At 45.8% G+C, this 23,305-nt stretch overlaps 1 protein-coding gene across 6 annotated transcripts in view; it reads left to right on the forward strand.

The window, feature by feature from the left end:
• The window catches only part of LOC130357063 (uncharacterized), a 732,821-nt gene that overhangs the window by 180,107 nt on the left and 529,409 nt on the right, over positions 1–23,305 (forward strand). For 5 of the 6 annotated variants that reach the window (XR_008889093.1, XM_056559412.1, XM_056559411.1 and 2 more), the window contains one exon: positions 21,651–21,693. The exons of the other annotated variant lie outside the window; for it this stretch is intronic. The gene's annotated coding sequence lies outside the window, so the exon portion shown is untranslated. The remainder of the gene's footprint in view (positions 1–21,650; positions 21,694–23,305) is intronic. 6 annotated transcript variants of the gene reach the window in all.

The following is a 23,305-nucleotide window of genomic DNA, read 5'->3' on the forward strand; positions in this document are numbered from 1 at the left end:
CGACTTTCCCATAGAAGTGCATGGATGGGGCATGTCGTGTAGAAGGCTGACATGCCCCATTCCTGGGGACTGCTGTGGTGCCATGCAGGAGATCGGAGGTCGGAGGGGTTCTGTGATGATGAAACTCTTTCATAAATGTACACATTTTGGTAAGTAAAATTATTTTATAATGTTCCTGTGGTCTTTCTTTCTTTCTGCTCTCATTACAAACCCTGTGCTCTCTTCTCTCCGTTGCCCCACATCTGGTCCGGTGTAGATCCTGCAATGACCTTCCTGTTCCAGTGTACACTTGGATGTCACTTTACTCTCTCTCCCTCCCACTACACTTTTTTTTATTTTAACCCCTTTTTACTATCCCTCAAACTAGTGGGGGAAAAGATAGAATTGGCTGAAATCCCTGCTTGACTGTACAGCAGGAATTCTGGTACAGGACATACACAGGAGGTGGGTCAATGGAAAGAACAGAGAGAAAAGGCAGTCTCCATTACAAGCAGAAGGAATGCATGAAAGACCACAGTATGGTAATAAAATAACTTTATTTTGCCAAAAGAGTTGTAAATATTTTTCATCATTTGAAAATCTTTGTAACTTAGTAACATAGTTCATAAGGTTGAAAAGGTCCATCAAGTTCAACATTCAACCTATAACCCTAATGAGTCCCTACTGAGTTGATCCAGAGGAAGGCAAAAAAAAACTCATACTAGAGGTAAAAATTCCTTTCCGACTCCAAATATGGCATCAGAATAAATCCCTGGATCAACGTTCTTTCCCTATAGATCTAGTATACACAACCAGTGATGTTATTCTCCAAAAATGCATCCAGACTCCTTTTGAACTCTTTTACAGAGTTCACCATGACCACCTCCTCTGGCAGAGAGTTCCATAGTCTCACTGCTCTTACAGTAAAGAACCCCCGTCTGTGCTGGTGTAGAAACCTTCTTTCCTCAAGATGTAGAGGATGCCCCCTTGTTATAGATACAGTCCTAGGTATAAATAGATCAAGGGAGAGATCTCAGTATTGTCCCCTGATATACTTTTACATAGTTATTAGGTCTCCCCTAAGCCTTCTTTTTTCTAAACTAAATAACCCTAATACTGATAATCTTTCTGGGTACTGTAGTCCTCCGATTCCCCGTATTACCCTGGTTTCCCGTCTTTAAACCCTCTCCAGCTCCACTATATCTTTCTTGTACACTGGTGCCCAGTACTGTGCACAGTATTCTATGTGTGGTCTGACTAGTGATATGTACAGTGGTAGAATTATTTCCTTGTCGTGGGCATCTATGCCCCTATTGATTTACCCCATGATTTTATTTGCCTTGGCAGCAGCTGCCCGACACTGGTCACTACAGCTAAATTTACTGTTAACTAAGACTCCTAAGTCCTTTTCCACGTCAGTCGTCCCAAGTGTGCTCCCATTTAATACATAATCCCAGCCTGGATTATTCTTCCCCATGTGCATAACTTTACATTTATCAGTGTTGAACCTCATCTGCCACTTCTCAGCCCAAAGCTCCAACCTATCCAGATCCATAAGTGCACTGTCCTCTATAGTGTTCACCGCTTTACAGAGTTTAGTATCATCTGCAAAGATTGCTACTTTACTATTCAACCCCTCTAGAAGGTCATTAATGAATATATGAAATACAACAGGACCCAAGACGGATGTCCGTACCCCACTAGTAACAGTCACCCAATCAGAATAAGTACCATTAATAACCAACCTCTGTTTCCTATCACTGAGCCAGTTACTTACCTACTTACACACATTCTCCCCCAGCCCAATCCTTCTCATTTTATGCACAAAACCTTTTATGTGGAACCGTATCAAATGCTTTGGAAAAATCCAGATATATGACACCCAGCGATTCCCCCTGGTCCAGTCTGGAGCTCACCTCCTTATAAAAGCTGATCAGGTTAGATTGACTGGACTGATCCCTCATAAAGCCATGCTGATAAGGAATCATACATCTATTAGAAAATCATAGCATCTATTAGAAAACCCTCAAACAATTTACATACAACAGAGGTTAAACTAACAGGTCTATAATTCCTGGGGTCACCTTTTGACCCCTTTTTAAATATTGGCACCACATTTGCCATGCGCCAGTCCTGGGGAACAGTCCATGTCACTATAGAGTCCCTGAATATTAAAAATAGTGGTCTGTCTATTACATTACTTAATTCCTTTAGAACACGGGGGTGAATACCATCTGGACCTGGTGATTTGTCTAATTTGATTTTTTGTAGATGGTACTGTACTTCTTCCTGGATTAGACAGGTGACCTGTACTTGGGAGTTTACCTTATCTCGCTGTATTTCTCCTGGCATTTAATTTTCCTCGGTGAATACAGTGAATACAGTGAAGAAGAATTTGTTTAATATATTTGCTTTTTCCTGATCCCCGTTTATAATTTCTTCCTCATCACTTTTAAAGGGCCTACGCTTTCATTTTTGCAATTTATATAGTTAAAGAACATTTTGGGGTTAGTTTTACTCTCTTTGGCAATAAGTCTTTCTGTCTCTATTTTTGCAGGTTTTATCTTTTTTTTTTTTTTACATATTTTACATTTTCTCTATAGCTTTTTAATGCTTCTTCACTGCCATCCTGTTTTAGTAGTTTAAATGCTTTATTTTTGTCATTAATTGCCCCCTTAACGTTCTCATTCATCCATATTGGTTTTCTTTTATTTCTGACCCTTTTATTCCCATAAGGTACATACATCTTACAGTGAGAATTTAAGATATTTTTAAAAGTCTCCCATTCAGTGTCAGTATTCCTGTTTTTGAGGATATTATATCATTTTATATTGTTATGGGCTTCTCTGAGTTGGTCAAACTTTGCCTTCCTAAAGTTAATTGTTTTTGTGGCCCCTCGAGAGATTCCTTTATTGAAGAACAAGTTATAATGTATTATATTATGATCACTATTTCCTAGATATCCTTCTACTTGCACATTAGTTACTCTGTCGGGTCTGTTGGTTAATACTAAGTCTAGTAGGGCACCCCCTCTGGTTGGGCCCTGCACCATTTGGGACAGATAATTGTCTTTAGCTATAGTCAGAAACCTGTTTCCTTTATGAGATTCACAGGTCTCAGTCTCCCAGTTTATATCAGGATAGTTAAAATCCCCCATTATTATTAGTGTTGAGCGGCATAGGCCATATTCGAATTCGCGAATATTCGCGAATATATGGACGAATATTCTTCATATATTCACGAATATTTGCATATTCGTAATATTCTCGTTTTATTTTCGCATATGTGAAAATTCGCGTATGCAAAATTTTACATATGCGAACATTTGCATATACAAAAATTAGCATAGACGAAAATTCGCATATGCGGAAATTAGCATATGCAAATGTTCGCATATGCGAAAATTCGCATGCCAGTCTCACACAGTAGGATTAGAGCCTTCTTTACACCACACAAGCTGGAAGCAGAGAGGGATGATCACTGTGATGTGTACTGTGAAAAAAAAATATTTGTAATTACGAATATATAGTGCTATATTCGCGAATAAAATTTGCTTTGCGAATATTCGCAAGCAACACTAATTATTATCACATCATTCTGATTTGCTGCCTTGTTTATTTGCCTCAGTAATTGATTTTCTGGCTCTTCCATTATGTTTGGTGGCTTATCGCAAACCCCTATCAGATTTTTTTTATTCTCATCTCCGTATATTTCTACCCGTAATGACTCCACATTATCGTTTCCCTTCCAAATATCCTCCCGCAGTGCGGCCTTCAGACTGGACTTTACATAAAGACAAACTCCTCCCCCTTTCCATTTTGTCCGATCCTTCCTGAATAGACTATAACTCTGTATGTTGACCGCCCAGTCACAGCTATCATCCAACCAAGTCTCTGTTATACCCACTATGTCATAATCCTCCTCAGACATTTTCAACTCCAGTTCGTCAGTTTTATTGGTCAGACATCTGGCATTAGTTAACATGCAATTCAATGGTGTATGTTTTTTTTTTCCTATGACGCCTATCCCTATTAACTATTCTAACCCCTCCCTCCGCTCCACCCCCAGGTACATTAATAAGTCCCCCCTCTCTATCTACACTATCTTCCCCCTCTATGTGGTAGGTTCCCTCCCCTCAGTCCCTAGTTCAAACACTCCTCCACCCTTCTAGCCATCTTCTCCCCAAGCACAGCTGCACCCTCCCAATTGAGGTGCAGCCCATCCCTACGGTAGAGCCGGTATCCTACAGTGAAGTTTGCCCATTTTTCCATGAACCCAAACCCCTCCTTCCTACACCAGCTACTGAGCCACTTGTTTACCTCCCTGATTTCCTGCTGCCTCTCTGGTGTGGCTTGTGGTACAGATAATAGTTCAGAAAATATAACCTTGGAGGTCTTTGCCTTAAGCTTGCGGCCTAAGTCCCTGAAATCATTTTTAAGGACACTCCACCTACCTCTTACTTTGTCATTGGTACCAATATGTACCATGACTGCTGGGTCCTCTCCAGCCCCACCCAGCAACCTGTCAACCCAATCCGCGATGTGCCGAACTCCGGCACCAGGAAGACAACACACTGTTCGGCAATCCCGGTCTTTGTGACAGATCACCCTGTCTGTCCCCCTAATAATTGAGTCCCCCACTACCAGCACCTGTCTGGCCTGCCCTGCACTCCTACCTCCATCCTTACTAGAGCAGACACCCCCCTGGCGGTCAGAGGCAGAGTCCTGCTGCAGTACTGCTAGCTCTGAAATGGCATCCCCCTCATCTGCAAACCGGGCAAACTTGTTGGGTGTGTCAGTTCAGGACTAGCCTCCCAGACACTTTTCTCTCTACCCCGTTTCCTAACTGTAACCCAGCTAACTGCCTGACTGTCCTGCACCTCTGTCCCACTATCCTCCCCCACCTCTACCCCAGAGAGTACTTGCTCACTGAGCAGGAGACTCCTCTCCAGGTTGTCAATGCGTATACAACCACACAATCGCCTTGCTCAAACAATCGCTAGTGTACTTGCTTTTATATTTACCACAATACACCTCACTATTGCACCGCCTGGAGTGAATGCAAAGGATAGCTGGCTGCTAGTAGCTGCAATTTAAATTGCCTATATACAAGAGATTAAATGGGTTATCCAGGGTTAAAAACACAAAGCTAATTTCTTCCAAAAAGACTACCACCTCTGTTCTCAGGTTGTGTGTAGTATTGCAGCTCAGTTCCTTTTAGGTGTAATCCCACAGCCAACCTGAGTTTGAGGACTAGTGAAAGGGGCTTAAAATTAAAAAAGTGTAGTGGGAGAGAGAGTAAAGTGAAACCCAAGCTTAAAGGGGTATTCCGCCCCTAGACATTTTATCCCCTATCCAAAGGATAGGGGATAAAATGTCAGATCACCGCGGTCCCGCTGCTGGGGACCCCCGGGACCCCGCTGTGGCACCACGCTATCATTACAGCACAGAGCGAGTTCGCTCTGTGCGTAATGATGGGCGATACAGGGGCCGGAGCAGCGTGACGTCATGGCGCCGCCCCTCGTGACATCACGGCCCGTCCCCTTAATGCAAGTCTATGGGAGGGGGCGTGACGACCGCCACGCCCCCTCACATAGACTTGTATTGAAAGGGGCGGGCCGTGACATCACGAGGGGCGGAGCCGTGATGCAACGATGCTCCGGCCCCTATACCGCACATCATTACATGCAGAGCGAACTCGCTCTGTGCTGTAATGATAGCGTGGTGCCACAGCGGGGATCCCAGGGGTCCCCAGCAGCGGCACCGCGGCGATCTGACATCTTATCCCCTATCCTTTGGATAGGGGATAAAATGTCTAGGGGCGGAATACCCCTTTAAGTGTACACATGAACAGGAAGGTCATTGCAGGATCTACACCAGACCAGATGTTGGGCAACATAGAGAAGTAAACGCAGAGTTTGCATTAAGAGCAGAAGGAAAGAAAGACCACAGGAAAGTTAAAAATAATAAATAAAATGATTTTATTTACCAACATATTTACATTTATGAAAGTGTTTCATCATCAGACAACTCCTTTAAAAGGGTTCTGTAGTGCGGAACACTTGTCCTCTATCCATAGGATGGCACCACGGCAGTCCCCAGGATTGGGACGTGTTGGCCTCCTACACGACATGCCCCATCCATGTACCTCTATGGGAAAGCCGTAAATACCTGAACGCAGTAACTCCTGTATAGGAGATAAGTATTCCTAAACTTGAGTACTCCTGTTGGCTGAACTTGCTGATTTTAACTATACTGGCACACACCGTGTAAAGGAGCCTCTAAACTCTTCCTGGATGTCAGAGAAGGATCAGTAAGTTTGAATTTCATTAAGTACCTTTTTTTTGTCGTAGAGGAGATAACCTCTAAAGAGGTGTCTTGCAGTGACTTGCTACTTTGTCTCCATTCAACCAAAGGGGTCAAAAGAAAGAGCTACATTTGGCTGCACCCACCAAATTTGACGGAATAACCAAGATAGCCAACCATCTAATGTTTATGGGGCCTCCTCAACTGCCGATATCAAGGAGAGCAGGATGAGGAAGTTGTATTTTACCATGCCCATTCTTATCAGAGAAGATAAGCCACTCCTAGAAGCACTTAGGGGGAGATTTATCAAAACCTGCCCAGAAGAATAGTTGCTGAGTTGCCCATAGCAACCAATCAGATTGCTGCTTTCATTTTTGAAAAGGCCTCTGAAGAATGAAAGAAGCGATCTGATTGGTTGCCATGGGCAACTCAGCAACTTTTCCTCTGGACGGGTTTTGATAAATCTCCCCCTTAGTCCTCAGTCCCCATTCACAACAAGCATGCTTGACTGAAGGGATCAAGAGAGATGGCTACTTCTGACATTCAGCTGACAGCTATCTAAACTGTATGAGCAGCCTTTAAGGGACCCATGCATATTTGATAATGTTTGGCCAAACCTAATGATTTCATCTAATGGCTGTGAGGCAGTTCTAACTCTCCACCTATAGCAGATTTCCTCGCCATTGAAAACATGTGCAAACTTGGACAAGCTGAATGGACACATATATGGGGGAGTTAGAAACCACAGCTGTTGACCAATGATCAGTAGCATATGGGTAGCTTTACAGTGATCAGCTGCCATTAAAGGGGTGTTCTGGGCTTTGTAAATAAGACACAGACAGCAAATGGAGCGGGATAAAAAAAATGATACACATTTCTTAGTATAATTTTGGTTCATTGCCGATGCTCCTCCAGGGTCCCCAGTGGAAGCGTTGTGATGATCCCTAATAACTGGGCACTGCAGTCATTCACTGGTCTCAGAGGTTATGTGTAGGAGCAAGTGGACATGACCACTGAGGCCAGTGATTTGCAACACGGATACAATGATGTCATCGGAAAATGTCCACTGGGGACTCCAGAGCGAGCTTAGGAGTCATTTTAGGTTTGCATTTGCCCACCCACCCTCATTACCTTCCTATGTATACATTTTTACAAAGCCTGGAAAACGGTATTTCATGGCCAAAACCATAAGTGTATACAAAACAATCATCCAGACAACAACTTTATGATTTGTCTCAGTCGATTGTGAATGTCATTTCAACTAAACTGAGGGGGATTAGAAGTATTTAACTCTCCTTCTGCTTATCTCCTGCAGAAACAATAGGACCAGAGAGAAAACAGAAACATATCCTATCCAACAAAGAGCGAAGATCCAGCTCCCTGTTGGTGGTTAAAATTGTTCTTTATATTTTTCATATTATAATAGCCAGCATAGTGAAAGAGAGTGTGGTATGACGGGTTTTGAGTGTCAGCTCTAATTCATAGTTTCCCTAATGGCAACTTATGGGAAATGGTCTGTCAAGTTAACAGCCAAAGTTTAGTAAGTAAGTTTTTTTTTTACTTACAGGACTTATTTATTTATTTATTTATTTATTTATTATGGTATTGTAGCTGTTTTTTCAAAAAGGGCCACATAAAGTACGGCCATATTTGTTATCACCATTGGGAAAGCTTCCTAGAAATCCATGAAGACACTGTCAAACTGCTTTATCAGTAACATCAATTGAGTAATAGTGTTTACATATAGTGTTGCTCACGAATATTCGTAATGCAAATTTTATTCGCGAATATCGCATATTCGCGAATTTGCGAATATTCGCGAATATAGCGCTATATATTCGTACTTACGAATATTCTTTTTTTTTTTTTTTTTTCACAGTACACATCACAGTGATCACCCCTTTCTGCTTCCAGCTTGTGTGATGTAAAGAAGGCTCTAATACTACTGTTTGAGACTGGCGTGCGAATTTTCGCACATGCGAAAATTTGCATATGCTAGTTTTCGCTTATGTTAATTTGTTTTTATGCTAATTTTCGCATATGTAAATTTTCGCATGCGCGATTTTTTCGCATATGCAAAAATAAAACGCGAATATTACGAATATGCGAATTTAGCGAATATATGACGAATATTCGTCCATATATTCGCGAAATATCGCGAATTCGAATATGGCCTATGCTGCTCAACACTATTTACATAGAAGGGAGAAAACTTTTGCAATATCATAGAACGTCTACTTTACTTTTTTATATTTGTATATATGTAGATGTATTTTTGCAGCAGTTTCCAAGCATTTTAGGGGTTCGTGTTTCAGGGACAAAGCTCAGAAGACTAACTGCCCCATAGACTCATTAGACACTTGTATCAGTATCAGATGAGAAAATACTTTGCTGTTGTTATAGTGTTTTCTGGCTCCGGATCTGTAGTCATGGTGTGGCTCATCTCTACATCAGTGTCCATTTTCTGCCAAAGAAAAGTTTAAATGTGAGTTATCCCTCAGATGGAATCACTTTGCATACAACATGTCTTTATCTCCCAGGTTTTCATGAGATATCCATATGAAATGTCTTCAGGCCAGTATAGGCTGGGTTTATACAAAACATTTTATTAGAAAGATCTGACCAGTCAGAGGATCTCAGACTGTAGGGATAATAACTATATGTAAGGGGTTCTTATCCGGCTTATTTTTGTAGTCTGGTCCTGTTATTGCTGTAATATGACACAGTCATTGAATGATTTATAGTTTACCTGGTTTGGTGCATTTTTTGTAGACCTTTCTCCAATAAGGATATAAGCAACTGGATGTCTGTTTAAAAGGGGTGTCTTACAATAAACCACTATCATATTGGAGACTGAGGAAATCTATGGGATGTTGATCCATAATGTGTTAGTTTTTATAGGTACAGCAATGTTTTTTGACAGAATAATACACCAATATTTTAGTAAATGATGCTCATATGTGTCACGATGCCGGCTGGCAGGTAGTGGATCCTCTGTGCCAGAGAGGGATTGGCGTGGACCGTGCTAGTGGACCGGTTCTAAGCCACTACTGGTTTTCACCAGAGCCCGCCGCAAAGCGGGATGGTCTTGCTGCGGCGGTAGTGACCAGGTCGTATCCACTAGCAACGGCTCACCTCTCTGGCTGCTGAAGATAGGCGCGGTACAAGGGAGTAGGCAGAAGCAAGGTCGGACGTAGCAGAAGGTCGGGGCAGGCAGCAAGGATCGTAGTCAGGGGCAACGGCAGAAGGTCTGGAAACACAGGCAAGGAACACACAAGGAACGCTTTCACTGGCACTAAGGCAACAAGATCCGGCAAGGGAGTGCAAGGGAAGTGAGGTAATATAGGGAAGTGCACAGGTGATTACCCTAATTGGAACCACTGCGCCAATCAGCGGCGCAGTGGCCCTTTAAATCGCAGAGACCCGGCGCGCGCGCGCCCTAGGGAGCGGGGCCGCGCGCGCCGGGACAGAACAGACGGGGAGCGAGTCAGGTAGGGGAGCCGGGGTGCGCATCGCGAGCGGGCGCTACCCGCATCGCGAATCGCATCCCGGCTGGCAGCGGGATCGCAGCGCCCCGGGTCAGAGGACGTGACCGGAGCGCTGCAGCGGAGAGAGTGAAGCGAGCGCTCCGGGGAGGAGCGGAGACCCGGAGCGCCCGGCGTAACAGTACCCCCCCCCTTGGGTCTCCCCCTCTTCTTGGAGCCTGAGAACCTGAGGAGCAGACTTTTGTCAAGGATGTTGTCCTCAGGTTCCCAGGATCTCTCTTCAGGACCACAACCCTCCCAGTCTACTAAAAAAAAATTTTTCCCTCTGACCTTTTTGGCAGCCAAAATTTCCTTGACCGAGAAGACGTCCGAGGAGCCGGAAACAGGAGTGGGAGGAACAGATTTGGGAGAAAAACGGTTGAGGATGAGTGGTTTGAGAAGAGAGACGTGAAAGGCATTAGGGATACGAAGAGAAGGAGGAAGAAGAAGTTTATAAGAGACAGGATTAATTTGACACAAAATTTTGAAAGGACCAAGATAGCGTGGTCCCAACTTGTAGCTAGGGACACGGAAGCGGACATATTTAGCGGAGAGCCATACCTTGTCTCCAGGGGAAAAAACGGGGGGAGCTCTTCTTTTCTTATCCGCGAACCTCTTCATGCGTGAAGAAGCCTGTAAGAGAGAATTTTGGGTCTCTCTCCATATAATGGAAAGGTCACGAGAAATTTCATCCACAGCGGGCAGACCAGAGGGCAAGGGGGTAGGGAGGGGGGGAAGAGGGTGACGGCCGTACACCACGAAAAATGGGGATTTGGAGGAAGATTCAGAGACCCTGAAGTTATACGAGAATTCGGCCCATGGAAGGAGATCTGCCCAGTCATCCTGGCGGGAGGAAACAAAATGTCGCAAATAATCACCCAAGATCTGGTTAATTCTTTCTACTTGTCCATTGGACTGGGGATGATATGCAGAGGAAAAATTTAATTTAATCTTGAGTTGTTTACAGAGAGCCCTCCAGAATTTAGACACGAATTGGACACCTCTATCCGAGACAATCTGCGTAGGCAACCCGTGAAGACGAAAAATGTGTACAAAAAATTGTTTAGCCAACTGAGGCGCAGAAGGAAGACCAGGAAGAGGGATGAAATGTGCCATTTTGGAGAATCGATCAACGACCACCCAAATAACAGTGTTGCCACGGGAAGGGGGTAAATCAGTAATAAAATCCATACCAATCAGAGACCAAGGCTGTTCGGGGACAGGCAGAGGATGAAGAAAACCAGCGGGCTTCTGGCGAGGAGTCTTATCCCGGGCACAGATAGTGCAGGCTCGCACAAAGTCCCCAACATCCGTCTCCAGAGTCGGCCACCAATAGAAGCGGGAGATGAGTTGCACAGATTTCTTGATGCCCGCATGACCTGCGAGATGGGAGGAGTGACCCCATTTGAGGATTCCGAGGCGTTGGCGTGGAGAAACAAAGGTCTTTCCTGGAGGAGTCTGCCTGATGGAGGCAGGAGAAGTGGAGATCAGGCAGTCAGGTGGAATGATGTGTTGCGGAGGGAGATCAACTTCTGAGGCATCCGAGGAACGAGAGAGAGCATCGGCCCTAATGTTCTTATCGGCAGGACGAAAGTGAATCTCAAAATTAAATCGGGCAAAGAACAGAGACCACCGGGCCTGGCGAGGATTCAGCCGTTGGGCAGACTGGAGGTAGGAGAGGTTCTTGTGGTCGGTGTAGATAATAACAGGAAATCTTGATCCCTCCAGCAGATGCCTCCATTCCTCAAGTGCTAATTTAATGGCTAGAAGCTCTCGATCCCCGATGGAGTAGTTCCTCTCCGCTGGAGAGAAGGTCCTAGAGAAAAAACCACAAGTGACAGCATGCCCGGAAGAATTTTTTTGTAGAAGAACAGCTCCAGCTCCCACTGAGGAGGCATCAACCTCCAATAGGAAGGGTTTGGAAGGGTCAGGTCTGGAGAGCACGGGAGCCGAAGAAAAGGCAGACTTGAGTCGTTTAAAGGCGTCTTCTGCTTGAGGAGGCCAGGACTTGGGATCAGCATTTTTTTTGGTTAAAGCCACGATAGGAGCCACAATGGTAGAAAAATGTGGAATAAATTGCCTGTAATAATTGGCGAACCCCAAAAAGCGTTGGATAGCACGGAGTCCGGAGGGGCGTGGCCAATCTAAGACGGCAGAGAGTTTGTCTGGATCCATCTGTAGTCCCTGGCCAGAGACCAAATATCCTAGAAAAGGAAGAGATTGGCATTCAAACAGACATTTCTCAATTTTGGCATAGAGTTGGTTGTCACGAAGTCTCTGAAGAACCATACGGACATGCTGGCGGTGTTCTTCTAGATTGGCAGAAAAAATTAGGATATCGTCCAGATATACAACAACACAGGAGTATAACAGATCACGAAAAATTTCATTGACAAAGTCTTGGAAGACGGCAGGGGCATTGCACAGTCCAAAGGGCATGACCAGATACTCAAAGTGTCCATCTCTGGTGTTAAATGCCGTTTTCCACTCGTCCCCCTCTCTGATGCGGATGAGGTTATAGGCGCCTCTTAAGTCCAATTTAGTGAAGATGTGGGCACCTTGGAGGCGATCAAAGAGTTCAGAGATGAGGGGTAAGGGGTAGCGGTTCTTAACCGTGATTTTATTAAGACCGCGGTAGTCAATGCAAGGACGTAGGGAGCCATCTTTTTTGGACACAAAGAAAAATCCGGCTCCGGCAGGAGAGGAGGATTTACGGATAAAGCCCTTTTTTAGATTCTCCTGGACGTATTCGGACATGGCAAGAGTCTCTGGGGCAGAGAGAGGATAAATTCTGCCCCGGGGTGGAGTAGTGCCCGGGAGGAGGTCGATAGGGCAATCATAAGGCCTGTGAGGAGGTAGAGTCTCAGCTTGTTTTTTGCAGAAAACATCCGCGAAGTCCATATAGGCCTTAGGGAGACCGGTTACTGGAGGAACCACAGAGTTACGGCAAGGGTTACTGGGAACCGGTTTTAGACAGTTCTTGGAACAAGAGGACCCCCAACTCTTGATCTCCCCAGTGGACCAATCCAGGGTTGGGGAATGAAGTTGAAGCCAGGGAAGTCCAAGGAGAATTTCTGAGGTGCAATTGGGGAGGACCAAAAGTTCAATCCTCTCATGATGAGATCCGATGCTCATAAGAAGGGGCTCCGTGCGGAAACGTATGGTACAGTCCAATCTTTCATTATTTACACAATTGATGTAGAGGGGTCTGGCGAGACTGGTCACCGGGATGTTGAACCTGTTGACGAGAGAGGCCAAAATAAAATTTCCTGCAGATCCAGAGTCCAAGAAGGCCACAGCAGGGAAGGAGAAGGCAGAGGCAGACATCCGCACAGGCACTGTAAGACGTGGAGAAGCAGAGTAGACATCAAGGACTGTCTCACCTTTGTGCGGAGTCAGCGTACGTCTTTCCAGGCGGGGAGGACGGATAGGACAATCCCTCAGGAAGTGTTCGGTACTAGCACAGTACAGGCAGAGGTTCTCCATACGGCGTCGTGTCCTCTCTTGAGGTGTCAGGCGAGACCGGTCGACCTGCATAGCCTCCACGGCGGAAGGCACAAGAACAGATTGCAGGGGACCAGAGGAGAGAGGAGCCGAGGAGGAGAAACGCCTCGTGCGAACAGAGTCCATATCTTGGCGGAGTTCCTGACGCCTTTCGGAAAAACGCATGTCAATGCGAGTGGCTAGGTGAATAAGTTCATGTAGATTAGCAGGAATTTCTCGTGCGGCCAGAACATCTTTAATGTTGCTGGATAGGCCTTTTTTGAAGGTCGCGCAGAGGGCCTCATTATTCCAGGACAATTCTGAAGCAAGAGTACGGAATTGTACGGCATACTCGCCAACGGAAGAATTACCCTGGACCAGGTTCAACAGGGCAGTCTCAGCAGAAGAGGCTCGGGCAGGTTCCTCAAAGACACTTCGGATTTCCGAGAAGAAGGAGTGTACAGAGGCAGTGACGGGGTCATTGCGGTCCCAGAGCGGTGTGGCCCATGACAGGGCTTTTCCGGACAGAAGGCTGACTACGAAAGCCACCTTAGACCTTTCAGTGGGAAACAGGTCCGACATCATCTCCAGATGCAGGGAACATTGGGAAAGAAAGCCACGGCAAAACTTAGAGTCCCCATCAAATTTATCCGGCAAGGATAGGCGTAGCCCAGGAGCGGCCACTCGCTGCGGAGGAGGTGCAGGAGCTGGCGGCGGAGATGACTGCTGAAGCTGTGGTAGTAACTGTTGTAGCATAACGGTCAGTTGAGACAGCTGTTGGCCTTGTTGCGCTATCTGTTGTGACTGCTGGGCGACCACCGTGGTGAGGTCAGCGACAACTGGCAGAGGAACTTCAGCGGGATCCATGGCCGGATCTACTGTCACGATGCCGGCTGGCAGGTAGTGGATCCTCTGTGCCAGAGAGGGATTGGCGTGGACCGTGCTAGTGGACCGGTTCTAAGCCACTACTGGTTTTCACCAGAGCCCGCCGCAAAGCGGGATGGTCTTGCTGCGGCGGTAGTGACCAGGTCGTATCCACTAGCAACGGCTCACCTCTCTGGCTGCTGAAGATAGGCGCGGTACAAGGGAGTAGGCAGAAGCAAGGTCGGACGTAGCAGAAGGTCGGGGCAGGCAGCAAGGATCGTAGTCAGGGGCAACGGCAGAAGGTCTGGAAACACAGGCAAGGAACACACAAGGAACGCTTTCACTGGCACTAAGGCAACAAGATCCGGCAAGGGAGTGCAAGGGAAGTGAGGTAATATAGGGAAGTGCACAGGTGATTACCCTAATTGGAACCACTGCGCCAATCAGCGGCGCAGTGGCCCTTTAAATCGCAGAGACCCGGCGCGCGCGCGCCCTAGGGAGCGGGGCCGCGCGCGCCGGGACAGAACAGACGGGGAGCGAGTCAGGTAGGGGAGCCGGGGTGCGCATCGCGAGCGGGCGCTACCCGCATCGCGAATCGCATCCCGGCTGGCAGCGGGATCGCAGCGCCCCGGGTCAGAGGACGTGACCGGAGCGCTGCAGCGGAGAGAGTGAAGCGAGCGCTCCGGGGAGGAGCGGAGACCCGGAGCGCTCGGCGTAACAATATGTCTATTTCCTACTTTTGGTGGTAGACAGGAATCAGCATGGGCACTCTGACCGGTCTGCGGCTACACAGCCCCATGCATAACAGGCTACGATGCCATGTGGGTTTTCATACCTTTCTATTATAGCCAGCGGTAAATAGCCACCAAATTGTGCTATAGTAGTCCTTCTTTGTGGGATCAGACCAGGCAAGCTATCCTTCACTCTATGCATGTATGACCCTTTCACTGTTTTACTTGGCGCACTTGTGGTTGGGACTAAACACTGAGTATACTACTGCCCAACAAGACCTGCCATTTTGAAGATGCTCTGACCCTGTCGTCTAGTCATCAAAACTCAAAGTCCTGCAGATCCACACACCTGCCTGTTTTTCGGGCTTCAAACACAATTGCTTATTTGCTATCTATTAAATTCCACCCCTTGACAGGAGCTATTGTCAGGACACAATTATTAGTGTTCACTTCAGTACAATTATTAGTATTGGCTATTGGCCGATCGGTGTAAGTGAAGATGACCTCCCTGCTATTGCTATTCACTGTACTTGCTGCTTGGCTTTGTCAGAGCTGAGTTTTTTTCTTTGAATTAAATATCTTAGCACATTTTGTCAGGTACTATATTATTAGTATTCCCGGCAATGCAGAACAATAGGTACTCCATGACCCGCTGTATCGGGAATACCTATCCCTAAGCGGTCATGTTGATTTTCCTCGACCATTTTGTATGATTGGGCCAGATAACATATGTCTTTTCTCTCTAGAATGATTACTGTTCAACCCCTATAAACATTAGGAATTGATGTTCAGCTGGTGATTTGACTATAGCAGAGGTTATCAAAATATTGAAATAAAATGCGCAAAACACATGGTAACCATGATGACATGACAGCCTAAAATAAATATCGACACACATGTGATTACTTCCCACTCCAGGATACTGCAGGAGTTGCTAAAACTTTGGGTATTTTCTTGCTCGCTCATGGTCGCCCCACGCTTCTCCTGGACAGTGTTTTTAAAACAAAGTGGGGATGTATGTCATCAGCTCGCAAAATGTTCTTGTAAACAGAATTAAGGAATTATAGTGAAAGTGACAAGGTAAATGAGAGAGTAAAATTACTGAATACTAAAACAGTTCCAGCAACGTGCAAAAAAAGAGAGAACAAAGAAAAAATTCCAAGGTGGTCGTAGGCCAACTGGTTCTTATCTGCCATCAGCAACTACTCATATTATGTTTGAGGTCTGAATTTTTCCAGAGAGTCTTCCCTCAAGGTTTTGCTGTTCTGGGGTCACTGCAAAGTCTCCCCCTACTGCAGATGGTTGCTGGAAACAGCTGGTGATGAATAGAGTGCAGTGTAAATAATTCCCTCTGAATGGCTGTATGTCATCTTTCATATCTCCTATTTAGTGTAATTCAAAGTAAAAAGGAACATGTGCAAGGATCAGCTCAAATGTTTATGTTAATAAATTTATGACATTCCTTTTAGACGTTTATTTTATTTTGTCTTTCATGTCTTCTTCAGCTTTAATTTTATTTTGTATTTCATTCATTTCATTTACTGCTATTTATAAATTTTTATATATAAAATGATTTCCTTTTTTTCCCCTTTGCTCTTATATTTTATGTATTCGCTTTAATGTAATTATATTCTTTTATTGTACTTATTAATTAATTTATTTTTGTTAGGTTTTATACTTTTCTTTATTTATTTGTTCTATAGATTAATGTTGAATGTATTTCCACAAGACAGTGTCAATGTCATTTAATATAATGACTATCGGGGGGAAGGCTTGTGTCCCCTTTGTCTTATGAATTGACATAAAATAAAGCACTATGGCCCAGATTTATCAAACTGTATGAGAGAAAAAATGGAGTGATTTTCCCCCAGCAACCAATCACAGCTCAGCTAACGAGCTCTTGTAAAGTGAAAGCTGAGCTGTGATTGGTTCTTGTGGGGAAAATCTACCATATATACTCGAGTATAAGCTGATCAGAATATAAGCCGAGGCCCCTAAGGCTAGGTTCAGACTACGGAATCTTCAGGCAGAAAATTTCCGCCCAGATTTTCCAAGTGAGGCCAGTGCCGGCTGAATCAGTCGGCGCTAGGACCGCACGGACACTGCAGTCTCCAATAGACTGCAATGTGTTCCGCGCGAAATTTCTAAGCGGATTTTCAAAGTGGATTTTCTGCTTCACAAATTCCGAAGTGTGAATTTGTGAACGGAAACCCATTCACTACACTAGACATTTTAGCAAGCGGAATTTCTGATGGAAATTTTACGACTGAATTTCTGTCGGAAAGTCCGTAGTCTGAACCTAGCCTAATTTCACCCCAAAAACCCAGGAAAAGTTATTGACTCAACTATAAGTCTAGGGTGGGAAATACATCATCCCCCCATGTCATCATCCAGACCCCTGTCATCATCCAGACCCCCGTCATCATCCCCTTCCTTCATCATCACCGCCTGTCAATCCCTTCATCAGTGGTCTTCAACCTGTGGACCTCCAGATGTTGCAAAACTACAACTCCCAGCATGCCCGGACAGCCATCGGCTGTCTGGGCATGCTGGGAGTTGTAGCTTTGAAACCTCTGGAGGTCCGCAGGTTGAAGAACACTGCGGCCTTCGTCATCATCCAGACCCCTCCTTTTGTTTTCTACTCACCTCCCCTCGGTGGGAAGGAAAGGCTAGCTGGTCTGGGCCATCTATGCTGCAGGGACCGTCAGGTGGGGAGGGTTAGTCGTTCCGGGCTGTCCATTTTCACCAAGGGGGGCCCTCTTCTCTGTGCTCCGGGCCTGCCCTGGACTAGTGACGTTGCCTTGATGATGCCGCACAGGGACATTCATGCGCATCCCTGTGTGTCGTCGTCAAGGCAACGTCACTAGTCCGGGGCAGGTGCGGAGAAGAGGGCCCCCCCCGGTGAAAATGGACAGCCCGGAACGACTAACCCTCCCCACCTGACGGTCCCTGCAGCATAGATGGCCCGGACCAGCTCGCCTTTCCTTCCCACCGAGGGGAGGGGAGTAGAAAACAAAAGGGGGGTCTGGATGATGACGAAGGCCGCAGTGGTCTTCAACCTGCAGACCTCCAGAGGTTTCAAAATTACAACTCCAAGCATGGTGGGAGTTGTAGTTTTGCAACGTGTGGAGGTCCGCAGGTTGAAGACCACTGAGAAGGGATTGACAGGCGGAGAGTTCACTCGAGTATAAGCCGAGGGGGGCATTTTCAGCACGAAAAATCGTGTTGAAAAACTCGGATTATACTCGAGTATATACAGTATCTATTTTTTCTCTCATGCCTATGGGTGGGTGGGTGTAAGGGGGGATGGGGGGGAATTTATGATACTCTGAGCCTGGCAGAGATTGTCAAAAAGGTGCACAAAATTTGCACCTTTTTAACGGTTTCCACCATGTTCACCAAGTAGGCGGAGCTTATCACTAAGGGCTGTGATTTCACACATAGGGGGCACGGTAGGCCTTGCAGAATTTCTTTTATTATTCACACCTGTTAGAAGGCAACCTAAGAAATGCCTGAATTTATCATGAGGCATGCACCTTTTCATAAATCCAGTGGGGGTACCGGTGGGGATTTACCTTGCCCATCTGACTGATTCCCTGAATCTTCAAACTTCAAAAGTATAAACCCTTTTAGGAATAGAAATATCTAGAGAGTGTAAAAAGGTGTGAGCTCAGGGCACCCTAAGCTATTAAATCTAAATTTTTGGGGTTTGCCACGGGTCTATTCAAGTGTATCTGATGCACAGGATTTGAAGCTGCGGACGGTTTACACTAAATGACTGAACACAGCATCAAATCTTGTGCATCAAATATACGCAGGATACTGTACATGTGAATACACCGAAACAAAGTCAGTGATAGAAATGTAGCTCCAGCATCTCCCCATTCTTTAACTACTTCTTAGCCAGGGCATTTTGGGATCTTGCTGGTTCTGTATCAATAAATGAGTTTTTCTTTTGCTGATCTAGTTTAATCTGTTCTTAAGCAAGTCATTCTAGCCATATAATCTTTGCTGCAGCTCAAGCTTGCACTTAATTCCTAGTGATGACATGATCTATCTTTTTTTTTTGTTATTGTTTTATCTTACTCCAGTCTTATGTATACAGCCTGCACCAACATGGTATTAGGTTTCTTACTTTGCAGGCCTTTTAGAACTTTATACACACAACCAATATATATACCGTATTTTTCGCCATATAAGACGCTCCGGCATATAAGATGCACCCAATTTTAAAGGAGGAAAATATAGGAAAAAAAAGATTCTGAACCAAATACAAAGTAAAGTATAGGACAGTGATCTTCAACCTGCGGACCTCCACAAGTTGCAAAACTACAACTCCCGGCATGCCCGGACAGCCGTTGGCTGTCCGGGCATGCCAGGAGTTGTAGTTTTGCAACATCTGGAGGTCCGCAGGTTGAAGACCACTGGTATAGGAGGTAATACTCACGTGTCCCCGCCGCTCCGGACCCGTCACCGCTGCCCTGGATGTCACCCTCCATCGCTGTCGCCGTGTCCCCGGGGTGGCCCATTCTCTCCGGAACGTCTCTGCTGCCCGGGATCCTCGCTCTCCGTCGCTACCATCACGTCGCTACGCACGCCGCTCCTATTGGATGACGGGACGGCGTGCGCGACGACGACGAAGGAGAGCGCCGGCCATGCAGTGGATCCTGGCACGGAGCAGTCATTCGCCGATCGGACACCGAGGAGGCAGGTACGGTCCCTCCCGTTGTCCTGTAAGCTGTTCGGGACGCCGCGATTTCACCATGTCGGTCCCGACTGAGCAGCCGGGTTAGTTTCACTTTCACTTCAGACGCGGCGGTCAGCTTTGATCGCCGCGTCTGAAGGGTTAATACACGGCATCACCGCGATTGGTGATGTCCTGTATTAGCCGCGGGTCCTGGCCGTTGATGGCCGCAGGGACCGCCGCGATAGGACAGGGTTTTAATGTGTATTCGCCGTATAAGACGCACCAACTTTCCCCCCCCCCAGTTTTGGGGAAGAAAAAGTGCGTCTTATACGGCGGAAAATACAGTACTGTTAAGGGAGCTTCCAAAATTAACTGAATTGGTATTTCTTCTCCTTCTTCTGTATGAGATGACATCATTTTACGATTTGATGAGGTCTTTATGATTAAAATTTATATATGTCAGAGAGCTGCATGGTATACAAACTCTTATGCGTTTCATTTATGTGTAACAGTTGTCCACAGTTGTTCTCCTTTGCCTATATGGTAAAACACATATAAGGATGTACAAACTATCTGAAACGTGTTGGTTCTGAATAGATTTTACATGTGGAGCCAGAAAACTTTTATTTGTGTTGCCTATAAACATGCCCTATTGCTGTGGTTAGATACATTATGTGAAGTCAGCAGATGGATCATTTTTTTGGGTGTATTCACACATACAGAACCCTGCACATATTTGATTCGGAGAATTTTCTGCTCCAGATTCCAATATTAACTAAATGACTGAAAACAGCATCAAATCTGCAGCTTTAAATCCTGCACATCAAATATGCACAGGATACTGTACGTGTAAATAGACCCTTAAAGGGGTACTCCGCTGCTCAGTGTTTGGAGCAAACTGTTCTGAACGCTGGAGCCAGCAGCTCATGACGTCATACCCCGCCCCCTCATGACATCACGCCCGTGCCCTCAATGCAAGTCTATGGGAGGGGGCGTGACATCATGACGGGGTGGGACTATGACGTCACAAGCTTCTGGCGCCGGTTCCAGCATTCGGAACAGTTTGTTCTAAACGTTGAGTAGCGGAGTACCCTTTAAGAGGACATGTGGCCAAGAATTTTGATTTAATAGCTTGTGGTGCCCTGATCACATACCTTTTACACTTCACAGATACTTGCTTCTATTCCTGAGATAAGAGGGTTAATAGTTTTAGAGTTTGACAATTCAGGGTGTCAGTCAGATGGGCGTGGATTTAGCTTTAATAATGGGAGTGACTATCAGGTGATGATTTTGATTATACAGACTGGGGGTGTGAATGTGTTACATTATGGAGCATGAATGCCCAATACACAACCCCTGACTGTGTAATTGCGCCTGTCACATGATAGTCACTGCCATTATTAATATTAATTTCATGCCCATATGACTGATTTCCTGAATAGTCAGACAAATTGTTAACCCTCCTATCTCCAGGACAGGAAAACATATCAACAACCCGTAAAAAGCTGAGTCATCAGGGCACCTTAAAGGGGTACTCCGGCGCTTAGACATCTTATCCATCCCCTATCCAAAGGATAGGGGATAAGATGCCTGATCGCGGGGGTTCCGCTGCTGGGGACCCCCGTGATCTTGCACGCCGCACCCCGTTTATAATCAGTCCCCGGAGCGTGTTCACTCTGGGTCTGATTACTGTCGATCATGGGGCCGGAGCGTTGTGACGTCAAGGCTCCGCCCTGTGTGATGTCACGCTCTGCCCCCCTCAATGCAAGCCTATGGGAGGGGGCATGACAGCTCCGTGATCTTGCAGCGTGCAAGATCACGGGGGTCTCCAGCGGCGGGACCCCCGCAATCAGGCATCTTATCCCCTATCCTTTGGATAGGGGATAAGATGTCTATGCGCCGGAGTACCCCTTTAAGCTGTTTACTGTTTTCTCATTTTTGTTGAGTTGGCCACAGGTCCTCATTAAATAACTCTCCAATTATTTACTTTATATCGGACTGTTCTAAAAGCCACACATTGATGAACATATAAGTAATAGATTAGTCATCTGTAACTATTATTATTATTTTTTTTTAGATGTTCTGAGGATTACACAACATCATTCAGCAGCAGTATACTAGTAAGTAACACATATTTATGCATAATATAGTGTTATAAATGGGTGAAATATCAGTCAAACTAATGAGTATGACTAAAATGTTTTGACTTTTCTATATGTAAATTCCTTTTCATTTCACTGTTTTTTTTACAATTCTGACATAAACACTGACTCATGTTTCCAACTATGTAGACCAGATGCCTATAATAGACATGACGCCTATAGCTGCACTACTCTGACTACTTAGTGTGAGGGTAAGATGAGGGCAGATGGAATTACCTTAGGGGTAGATGGCATTAACCCCTTGTGTTCGTGACACCAGGACATGGTTTATCCTCTACACCACCCGAAGGAATACCGCTGGATCCTGGGCTAGGCACGGAGGGGGGGGGGGGCAAATAATGACTCTGACGCCAAGTTACAGAACAGCAGCAGCTTTACTGAGTCAGACAGGTGTAACAGTCTATACAGCTTGGCTAGTCCCACGGAGGGGACCAGTGACTTCAGAGACCTTAGGGCTTGCTGGGACTTATGGTGGACTTGGACAATTTGGATGCAGGCCACGCTGACTTGAGACAGGATGACTTAGACTGACTTGACTATGACAGACTATGACTGACTTCACCCCTTCTGTAGCTTATTAGGCTTTGACTTGATCTGTGAGGAAATGGACTTGAGAATCGGTGGCTGCTTGACTGACTTTAGGCCTCCTCTGGACTCCAGACACACACCGGGGACTTGACCTCACTGTTCCTCAGCTTAGCAGGAAGAGAAGAGAGTGAGCTAGCTCCACCCAGAGCTTATATGGGGGAAACTCTGGAGGGGTCCCATAGGTTACCCTTAGGTCACATGGTCACTGATAGCTCACTGGGTTACAAGACAACAGGTTAATCACATGTCCACTGTTCTTAAAGCTATAACACATTTTATATACAATACAGAGCATAACATAGACATAGAAGCACAGGAACAAGGGGAACAGGTGTAAGGGGGCCCAGGGGACACTGTATGGAGGCTGCCTGATAGGGCAGCAAGGGGACAGGGGTGCAACTCCTGTACTGGGCCACTACATTAGGGTATGTTCACATGGCAGAATCTCCATACGAAATTCTGCTGGAATAATCCACACGGACATTCCTCTGTAGCAGAATCATTGATTTCAATGGGATTCTACTGCACTGTTCACACAGCAGGATTTCTGATTTTAGCATCAACATAAAGAAAAGACTTGTCTATTCTTTTTGCAGATTTCGCTTGAAAATGCATTGCCGCCTGTGATACGGCAATGCGCCGTCTCATAGACATGTCTATTTTTACTGCGGACGCCAGAATCGGGATTTCCGCTGCAGAAACATCTGCCGTGCAAATTCTGCCGTGTGCACAGTGTAGCAGAATCCCATTGAAATCAATAGGACTCTGCTGCAGCAGAATTTCTGAGTGGAATACTCCTGAGGAATTCTGCTTGGAAATTCCGCCATGGCCTAAATGAGACTAAACAACATGTAGTAGCATGCATATGCATAACTACTACAAATGACATGGAGCTGTGCCTGGAAACATAGAGGACGCAGAGACATAGAGGACTCACACAAGTTCTGCAACTTGGGGGGGGGGGGGGCTTATAACTTCTGCC

This window comes from Hyla sarda, chromosome 2 (assembly GCF_029499605.1).
Source record: "Hyla sarda isolate aHylSar1 chromosome 2, aHylSar1.hap1, whole genome shotgun sequence".
Lineage (NCBI taxonomy): Eukaryota > Metazoa > Chordata > Amphibia > Anura > Hylidae > Hyla > Hyla sarda.